The sequence below is a fragment of the Rhamphochromis sp. 'chilingali' genome (assembly GCF_963969265.1).
Source record: "Rhamphochromis sp. 'chilingali' genome assembly, chromosome: 9".
NCBI classification, from domain to species: domain Eukaryota; kingdom Metazoa; phylum Chordata; class Actinopteri; order Cichliformes; family Cichlidae; genus Rhamphochromis; species Rhamphochromis sp. 'chilingali'.
Genome location: NC_137936.1, coordinates 29,896,505 through 29,907,614, shown reverse-complemented (window position 1 = coordinate 29,907,614; position 11,110 = coordinate 29,896,505).

Here is an 11,110-nt window from a genome sequence, read left to right as displayed (position 1 = left end):
TGTTTATTGATCAAGCATTCCAGTGACATACATTTACACAAATACACACACTCACTCGCACACTGCAGCTGTACAGGGACAGTAGATGGAGGAGGGCTGTTGAACATTGATTTGATGAGGGTAATGGAAAGAATGCATGACTCTGCTCAACCCGGATGACACATACACACACTCATGCTCCCAGGCGCACACACACCACACACACAATGAGGTGTAAACATCCTCTCAGTGGAGGAGGACCAGACTGAACTGTGAGTTCAACTCCCTCCCGAATCTGTTATGAATAGAAACTTTAAAGTGACTTATTATGCTTATATCTAGCGCCATCAGTTTTTATTCCTAAATTCTTCCAGAGTAGTAGAGAAACACGTGGCTATATGACGAATATTCCCACTCATTTACATTGTACAGAACCAACAATAGACAAAAACTGTCCAAAACTTAAGCACTTTGAGTATCCTGAAGCTTAAGATTTTCACTCAGAGAATACGTGTGCATGTACTTTTTTCAGCTGCTCCCTTTAGTGGTCACTACCAGAGATGGGCAGCGTTACTGTAATCCGATTACTTTTTTCAAGTAACGAGTAAAGTAAGGGATTACTATTGCAAAAACGGTAATTAGATTACCGTTACTTTCCCGTAGGAACGCTGCGTTACTGCGTTACTAAAACCGTGATTTTTTTGCGAGAATGTCTCATGACAGTGACGTAAGCGAGAGCGACATTCGTGACAACAGCTGTGTGCAGATCAACAATGGATAATATAAAGAGTGGAGGAGAGAGTTTGAGCATGCAGCGTTTGAAGCGTGGAAGTACTGAGCTTACTTTGAGTTAGATTCCATAAAAAGTGACAAAAACATTAGCGTCCGTTGTGCTTGGGAAGAAAACTTCTTTTTACAGCGAAAAAAGCCCCCCTAAACAAGCTTCGAGTGCGCTACCACGTAATGGGAAATTCACAGAGAAACTCACGGATTCTTCCACTGACCGCTGTGGCACACCTGCACCAGGGTAAACCTCCGCCTACCCCACTCCTGCTTTACAGGTGAAAACAGAGCAACAGGACCGCTAGTCTTTGATTTTATTTATTTTCTGCTGTGTTTTACTTGCATCTATTTGAAAGACTGAGTGTAAACACAAAAAAAATATTTTATTTTATGTGCTGGAATGTGCAGAAAATAGGTTTAAATGTTAAACTAATTTCTTCAAGTCAGAGAATGTTGCATATAATTAAATTTTTGCTTGATGCATAAAGTTAACCTCTTAAGCCGCAAGCCTAACTGATCTCCTGCCTTTTGCCCCGTATCAGGGGGCGTTGGGGCTTAAGAGGTTAAAAGATTAAAACTAATAAAACAAGTTTTAAAATTCAAATTTTATTTGTCACACACACAACCATACACAGTATGACATGAGGTGAAATGCTTGTAGCTGTGCAATCCAATGCCCGACCATTAGATGACAGTGGTTTTACAGTATTTACAAAATTTACAGATTTAACTTAGAAATTTACAGTAAATTATAGGAAGTGTGCATGAAGAAAAACCAGAGTGCGTGTGGTGATGTGATGTGTGTGGGAGAGTCCAGTCCTACACCTGGTTCAGGGCCCGAATAGCCTGGGGGAAGAAGCTCCATTGTCTCTGTTTTGGCCTTAAGGAAGCGGAAGCGCTTCCCAGACCTCAACAGTGAGAAGAGTCCATTGTTGGGATGGGAGAGGTCCATCATAATCTTCCTAGCTTTGGTCTTGCACCGCTTGGTGTAGATGGAAAAAAAGAGACGTTTCCATTTGATTACATTTTGTATGATGGATTATGCAGAAAAAGTAGAATTGGGCTAAAAGATCTATTGCTTTATCACCTATTCAGGTTGTGAATTATGTTTTTAAAAAGTAACTAAGTAACTAAGTAATTAATTACTTTTGAAAATAAGTAATCAGTAAAGTAACGGGATTACTTTTGGTGGGATGTAATCAGTAATTAGATACTGATTTCTTTTTTCAAGTAACTTGACCAACACTGGTCACTACAGTGGATCATCTGCCTCCATCTTACCTATTCCCAGCATCCTCGCCTGTCACACCAACATTCCCCATGTCCTCCTTCACTACATCTATGGCGCTTGTCTGTGGTCTTTCTCTTTTCCTCCTGCCTGGCAGCTCCATATTTACTATTCTTTCCCCAATATATCCACTATCCCTCCTCTGCACATGTCCAAACCATCTCAGCCTTCCCTCTTGAACATTGTCTCCAAAATCCTCAACCTGAGCTGACCCCTCGCCTCTGATGTACTTATTTCTAATCTTATCCATCCTGGTCACCCCCAAAGAAAATCTTAGCATCCTCATGTTTGATTTGGCAAAGATTTTATGACGGATGCCATTCCTGATGTAACCTTCCTTATTTATCTAGTCTTGGGACCGGCACTTAAAGTAAACTGTCTTGCGTCCCTCCCTGTAGCTAGCTTATTACTTGTACTTGCACTGATGTCATTATTTAAAGCTTTGGTCATGTTTAAGATAAGTGTCTACCAGTAGACACTTATCTTTGTACTTACACTTGTAACAGGAGAAATCCCAAGCATGCATAATAGGTCCACCACCAGCAAAAACAGATGACGCCCACATAAGGAGTCAGCCAGAGTGACAGAGGCTGAAACAGTGCAGCGAACCAGCACACCACATATTATGCCTCAAGTGTCTTAATATTGCTTTTGCACTTATCATCTAGGTGGGTTACATCTACTTGTTTTGGTTTAGGAAAAGATCACATTTTTGGGTCGCAATCTAAACCCTACATACCGACATGTTGCTAAAAGGCATCTAATGTGTTAACATGTGGCTAAGGCATCCCGCCTTTAAAGTCTCTGATGAGCTATGATGAGTAAAATAGTCTCTGCTCAGCCCTTTGTTCTTTTACCTGTAAAATCATGAAACACTGTACATGGCTAATTGCTGAGCAACAGGCAAACCTGAATGTCACAGACTGAGAGAAACCCTCTGTGGGTATATCTGCACCTTAACACGCTGCCACTGACCTCAGGCTTATTCTTAATACCATTTCAAACATTTCAGACCCTTTGAGGTGCGTTTGATTTGCCGACATGGAGTACAGAAGAGAGAAAATCAAGCACTCGCCTGTGTTTATTTAAACTGAACAGTTTCCACTCTGTATGTGTCCATGTCTCTGGTTCAGTGTGCAGACATCAGTCCTGTAACTCTGCCTCTTTATTCACTGTGACACGATGAAGATCTACAGGAATGTAAACTGACTGCAGTTTAGCTTCATGATACTGTGGCTCCACCTGGAGGCTGAATGTTGTTTTCTTTAAAGATGTACTCAGCCATTTTTTGAGTTGTTGGTTTTTGGGTTTTTTTGTTGTTTTTGGGGGGGATAAAAAAAAGTTTTGTAATTACTTCTAGCAAACTGATGACATACATGTAACCCAGTTCCTGGAACCTGCCATATGGCCCCGCCCCTACATCTTTTTTGTTTTTGTTTTTTACCTGTCCATCAGTTGTAGCAAGCAGAATCATGGTCTGAATGCTTTGTTGAGCCAAACTTATTTACTTTCCCAAGAGGAGCACCATAGTGTTTTTAATTGTTTTTGTTTAATTAATTATTTAATTTCTATTATTGGTGTTATTATCTGTGTGGATATTATGCTGGAGCAGACAAGGAATAAAGGCCAGATTGGCAAAAGATAGAAGACAACAGGGGAAAGGGGGGATGGAAAAAAGGACAGAAAAGAAGGGGATGGGGGATGAAACAAAAGACCCACAAGAAACCGGATGCCGACGGACCCCAAGTAAGCTGAAGATCTGAGGCCACATGTCCTAATGACAAACGTGTCCACCCCAGGGAAGCCAAGGGAAAGGGAGGTCCCAGACGTCTTGATGCATGCTCAATCATCCAGGTAAGGAAATGCCATCTTGATGCAGTGTTTTCAGTGGGAGAAACATTTCATAACTCATCCAAGTGACTTCTTTAGTCTAATCTGACTGCAGGTTTCCCAACCTTATAAACAATACATTGCACAGTGACTGAAACTAGCACTACTGAATGAACAATGGGCTGGAAGGTCAGTTCCTTGATGATTAATCAATCACTAATCAATCCGTCCCAGATGGAGCTCCCACAGCAAAAGGCATGAGTGCCAGGGGACTACAGGCAGCGGGCAACTGACCCTGCGGCAAGCCGAGGATAGGGCCCCGAGAACCCCCCAACACAGCAGGTTATGACTTTATGTCAGCTAATGTTAGACTCGAGTGTCCTAAAAATAACTCTTTCCTTCTGATAAATAAATAGTTTGACCACATTCTCATACAGTATGAGAGTTTATTAAGTTAGTGTCAAGTTCAACCGCGTTAGATCCACTTGAAAGACATTTTCAGTAATGCTGGCTAACAGCAGCTAACAGTGGAAAAAAGCGGGGCTTACCAACAGAACATTTAAGGATATCCTCAACAACATGTGAAGTAGAACAGTGTATTTGACTGGCATTAGACTCCTTTTAAAACGTTTTAGAGCCTCCTCTAGAGTAAATAGATGAGACTCACCTGGCATATTAAGGTAAACAGCTAACTGACAACCTTGCAGACCTAAACAAAAAAAATATGATAGGACAGATCTGAGGAACCCCAGTTTTTGCGGTGACTTGGGGGTAAAAACGCATACTGCAAAATATGGCTATTGAGTCCATTTTTTTGTTTGTTTGTTTATTTGTTTGTTCTTGTTTTCTTGTTTTTTGCTGACTAAAGCACATTTTTCCTACAAGAGCCATTATAGCTAGGCGGTAAGAAAACAGAAATCAGTGGACTGCAGTTTGTAATCTTGTGACCTCTAATGGTAAGAATTTACACACTTTAAACTGAAAAAGGTGCATTTCTCTTTAAATACACGAGTTTGTAAAAGCAATACACAAACAAAGAAGTCAGATTTACTTTATGTTTTTCATTCTCCCACAATATGTTTATTCATATATGGCCTCTCAGTTTTGCTTTTCTGCATTTGGCGCAAATGCAAAAGAAAAACATTTTGAAGATGTCCCACAGTTAAGACGTGGGTCTAATAATTGTAGTATTTATTCCTCTCATCCTGTTTAACATTTAATTTCTATCTTTGTTTATCTATTTTTTCTGTCTTTTCCTTAACTACCACTGATGTGGCGAATCCACTTAGCCAAAAAATGGATCGGACATCAATTGGAGAAACGATAGTCTTTATATAAGGCTTCAAAAAGGGGAATGTACAACAAATAAACTGCTCGACATCAGAGCAACATATAATGGCTTCCCAAACTTCTTTGCTAGCTAAAACCCAGAGTAACTTTCGTCTACCACAAAGGATTCTGGGAAACACAGTTTTCTAATGAAAATAACTGTTAAATGCTCCCTTTTAGCAGAAAATTAAATCTATAATTAACAGCCCTCACTAAACATGTGACTAACACTTAAATCACTTACAAAATAATCAAAATGCTGTTATCATACAAAACCTGCAATAAAGTTACAACATCCTCCCCCCCGATGAACAATCTGTTCATCTAAAGCTCTAGGTTATACAACAACTGAATCGGTCTTCTTAACAGAGTCCCCGTTGTTGTGCGAACTAAGCAAGATCTAACAAGACCGTCTCGTCCAGGAAACATTTCTTCAATTCTTCCAAGTTTCCACACTTGTCTGGGGAGGTTGTCATGCCCAATGAGCACGACATCCCCTAGTTTTAGGGGTGTAGGCTTTGAAGCGTCACAGCAATGAGCTGACTTCAGCTCCAACAGATAGTCCCTTCTCCAGGTGTTCCAGAAGTTGGTCATAAGTTTCTGCCGGTATCTCCATCTCCGAGTAATATCCTCTTTGTTAGGTGTTGGATTGTGTGTGTCCTTCGGGATTGACTTGGGTGGTAGAGATGTCAGTCGTTTGCCCACCAAAAAGTGGGCTGGAGTAAGTGGTTGCGGTTCATCTACCTCGTTGTGCACAAAGGTGAGAGGCCTAGAGTTCAGAGTAGCTTCGACTTCCGCCAACACAGTACACATTTCTTCAAAGTGGAGTGAAGCTCTACCTAACACCTTCTTGAGACAGATTTTCACTGATCTGACAAGACGTTCCCAGAATCCACCCCACCAGGCTGCTCTTTCTGCAATGAACTTCCAAGTAATTCCTCTTTCCGAAAAAAACTCCAGCAAATGTGGGTCTTTAATTGTCTTCCACAGCTCCTTCAAATCTTGGTCTGCTCTCTTAAATGTTCTGGCATTGTCAGAATATATAACTCTGCATAGCCCTCTCCTGGCAATGAATCTCTTCAACGCTAGCAAAAATGTCTCAGTTGACTGATCTGACACAAGCTCTAAATGGACCGCTCGTGTCACAGCACAGGTAAATAGGGCAATGTAGGATCTTTTCACAGAATCCTCTGTTTTCACATAGAGTGGCCCAGCAAAATCCACACCTGTAACTTCGAATGGTGGTGACTTGGATATTCGGTCCCTAGGCAAAGGTGCAGTTGACTGATGCCCAGCCTTTGCCTTAAACCTCTTACACACAGTGCATCTGGTCACAATGCTCTTAACCAGCTGCCGAGCCCGGATGATCCAATATCTCTCTCTTATTTGTACAAGAGTGTCCCTCACTCCTGAATGCATCACCCTTTTGTGACAGTCCTGTATCAGCAGTTCTGAAAATCTGTGTTTGTTTGGCAGAATCCAAGGATGCTGCTCTCTGAACGTGAAGTCCGACTGCTGCAGCCTGCCTCCAACACTAAGCAGCTCATCTTCATCAAGGAATGGTTTCAGTTCCTGAATCTTACTGTCATTCATCATAGGTTTTCCTACCTTCAGTCTCTGGACCTCCTGGTTAAAACTGTGATGTTGTGCAACCTTAATCCAGTACTTCTCAGCATCAAGAAGCTCATTTGCTGTCAGCTCACCTCGCATCTTTGGTTGTATTGTTGTTTTTGCATTAGCTATGAATCTCCTGATCCATGCTGTCACTCTGAGCACTCTCTTCAGTTCGCTGTAACTCTCAAGCTTCAGTATTGGTTCACAGATGTCAGTGTCATTAGCAGCAAACTGCATGGCTATTTGATAACTGGATTTAAGTTCTACATTCATTTTGTCTGAAATGTTTTCATCTTCAGACTCATGTATCCGATTTTCTGATACAAGAAAACTGGGGCCATTCCACCATAGCTGGTTTTGTAGTAGGGCCTCCACTGATTCTCCTCTTGTGGGCAGGTCAGCGGGATTAGCCTTTCCTGGGATGTGTGACCATGAAGATGGACTCGTAAGAGTCTGGATCTCAGTCACTCGATTTGCAACAAACGGTTTCCACCTTTGTGCCGAACTGCAAATCCATTGCAAAGTGATCATGGAGTCAGTCCACATTCTTATTTGGGCTTGCTCCATCTTCAGCGAGATGATCAAGTTGTTCGCCAATCTGGCCCCAATCACGGCTCCCATGAGTTCCAGACGTGGCAACGTCATTTTCTTTAGGGGAGCCACCCTGGCTTGAGATGCGACCAAGCTCATTGTCGTTTGTCCTTCTCGTGTTTTGCCTTGCAGATAGGCCACAGCACTGTATGCCCTTTCACTGGCATCACAAAACACATGTAATTCCAAGCCATCTTTGCTTTCTTGTTGCATATTGATTTGGTACCACCTTGGTATGGTGAGCTGGTGTAACTGAGTAAGCTCTGAACACCACTGTTGCCATTCTTGTGCCAGATCTGGTGGCAATTCTTCATCCCAAGAGAGCCCCCTCTCCCACATTGCTTGGAACATGCACTTGACCCTAATGGTGAAGGGGTTCAGAAACCCAAGTGGGTCATAAATTCGTGCTGAGGACTGCAGCACGCTTCGTTTGGTTCCTTTCTTCTCTGTTAGAAGCCTCACTAGTGAACTAAGGTCAAAGGTGAAATCATCTGGCTCTGGCCTCCACACTAATCCAAGCACCTTTAATGCTACTCCATTCGTCTCAGGTGCCATCATGTAGTTTGTGGAGCTCTTCTCCCATTTCTGCCTCAGTTCAGCTGAGTTTGTCATCCATTTGCAAAGCTCCATACCAGCAGCCGCCAGTATTTCTTTGGCATTCGCCGTTATGTGATGCGCCTCTTCCACTGAGAGTGTACTTGAAATGAAGTCATCTACGTAAAGTGACTCCCTTATTGTATTCACCACTTGTGGTTGGCTTGTTTCATATTGCTTTAGATGTCTTCGAATTGTCGCTGCAAGCAGAAACGGGCTTGGTGTAACTCCAAACACCACTCTCGTCATCCTCAGAATGCGCAGGTGATCATTCACTTCTCCATTCGGTGCACCTGAGAACCACAGGAACCTGACTGCATCTCTGTCCCTTTCTGCAAGACATATTTGCAGGAATGCTTGTTTTATGTCTGCCAGAAAGGCGATTTTGTGTTCCCTAAATCTAAGGAGAACACTGAGCAGATCTGGATTCAAATTTGGGCCCGTAAATAAGCAGTCATTCAGCGACAGACAGCCTTCTTCATGGGACGATGCATCAAAGACCACTCTTAATTTTGTAGTTGCTTTGTCCTCTCTCAGCACTGCATGGTGAGGCATATAATACATTACAGAATCTGTGCTGCTGTTTGGTGTCACTTCCTCTGCAATGTTCTGGTCCAAGTAGTCCTCCACCACTTGATTATACCTGCTGAAGAGTGTGACATCCTTCTTAAATCTTTTACTCAGACCGTCCAGCCGTTTTTTGGCAACTCTATAGTTGTCTGAGAGCTCTACCCTTTCTGGCTTCCATGGCAACTCCACCTGATATCGTCCATCTTTAAACATAGTCGTTCTCTCAAACATCTGCAGAGCCTCATCATCTTCTGGGTTCTTTGTTGTCTCATTTGTAATACCCAGAGACTCTATTTCCCAGAATGCTTTCAGTTGCTTGGAGAGGAGTTTCTCTTCCTCACACGGAATGCAGCTGATGCAGAGACTGGCCCCTGAACAGACCATCCGAAGGTGCTCTCCAGTGCCACCAATGTTTCTGTAAGCCTCTCCACCCTTCCTGTCACGATCTGCCAATAGTAGTCAGCTCCTATGAGGACAGCAAGCTCTGGTTCCTCACTGGATCCTGGGAAGTCAGCCAGTTGTAGTCCTCTCTTCTTAAGCTCATGCTGGATCTGTTCGCCAGGAACCTTCATTATTGCCGAGCACACTTGTGGGGTCTCCACAGCTTCTATTACAATACTCTGGCTAGGATCCCAGATATTTTGTAGCATAACCTTCATTATGCTGCGCTGTGATCTTGTGGGAAAGGAGGACCCAAATGTGTGTAGTGTCAATGTCTCTTGCCTTATAACTGGTAAATTTAGGCTCTTCACAATCGTTTCATGTATGAAGCTTCTTTGGCTGCCTCCATCTAATAAGCAACGAGCTATCCTTCTGCCTGACGGGCCTTCAATCCACACCTTTGCAGTCTGTAGCAACACAGTATTCTGTTCACCTGGTTTCACTCTTACTGAATGAGGGAGCACGGAGGAGACCACTGCTTCTTCTGGTTGGGATGGGGCCTGTACATCCACCCTTTCACCACCGCACACAGCAACGTGATGTCTCCGTCCACATTTCTCACAGGACACATTCTTGGTCTTACAGAATCTTGCAATGTGTTTCTGTCCCAAACACACAAAACATCTCCCCATTCTCTTTAACTTGTCCTTTCTTTGAAGTGTGTCATTATTTGGGCAGTTTTGCGATTTGTGATCTTCACTCTCACAGAATATACAGGTGTTTTGTTTCTGGCTGGCTGTGTACAGGGCAGCAGTAGATTGTATGCTAGGCCTTTTAAACCTCACATCACTGAACGGTGGCTTGTACAGTTTATTTTCAGCTTTCTGTGGGTTGTACGACTTTGTCATTTGCAGCGCTCTTTCCCTGCTCTGAACCTCCTTCTGTAGGAATGTGACCATTTCTGACACTTTCCACTCTTCATCTCCATTTCTCTGACGGCTGTATTCAAGAGCTATATCATCTGGAATCATCTTTAGCAATATTGGGCATAACAAGCTTCCGTAGCTTTCTGACACTACACCCAATGACTCTAAACTTCTGATCTGAATTTCACATTCATCATACAGCTGCCTCAAAGCATGCACATCAGAGGATTTTTTAACAGGTGTGAGGTTCAGCAGTTTTGACATGTGCGCACTAATTACTACATCCTTTCTTCCAAATCGGTTTTGCAGTTGCGTTGTCATAATTTTCATCTGTCAACATCAGTCCTGCAACTGCCTTTGCTGCTTGGCCAGTGAGATAGGTTTTCAAATAGGTAAACTTCTCTCTCTTGCATAGTGCATCATTGTGGTGAATAACAGCTTCATATTGACTCCAAAACTCCTGCCACAAACTGGCATCTCCATCATATTTGTGAATGATCAGCTTAGGAAGCTTTACCGATGCTCTCTGTGCCAATGAATGAGCAGAGTTAGCGTCACTTACCCTTTGATGTGCGGCTCGTTCGCGGGAATCCTCATTTCTCTTAATTATGCGCCGTGCACGGCTCTTGGACAGGATGATGCGCTCCTTATATTCCTCTGCGCTTTCGATCTCCATTTCCAGGTCATCCAGAGCTGTTTTACGTTCTATTTCACTATCTAAGGCATACAAGCTGAGCTCCTTTGCCGACAGCATTTCCAGTAATGTGCTCAGATGGTCAGTGTCCGGATCTGGTTTAGCCATTTCGGAGTCAATTTGATGTACAAGTCGTGTGGTAGCACCTCTTATCGTCCCACGTTTCCGTTTTGTTCTTTCCATTTCTCTCTGATGCTCGTCATCCGCCACTCCCGCAGCCCCGGCGGCGGCGGCTCCACGTAAATCCTGTTCGCTCATTTTCCCGGGTTTCGGCACCAAAAAATGATGTGGCGAATCCACTTAGCCAAAAAATGGATCGGACATCAATTGGAGAAACGATAGTCTTTATATAAGGCTTCAAAAAGGGGAATGTACAACAAATAAACTGCTCGACATCAGAGCAACATATAATGGCTTCCCAAACTTCTTTGCTAGCTAAAACCCAGAGTAACTTTCGTCTACCACAAAGGATTCTGGGAAACGCAGTTTTCTAATGAAAATAACTGTTAAATGCTCCCTTTTAGCAGAAAA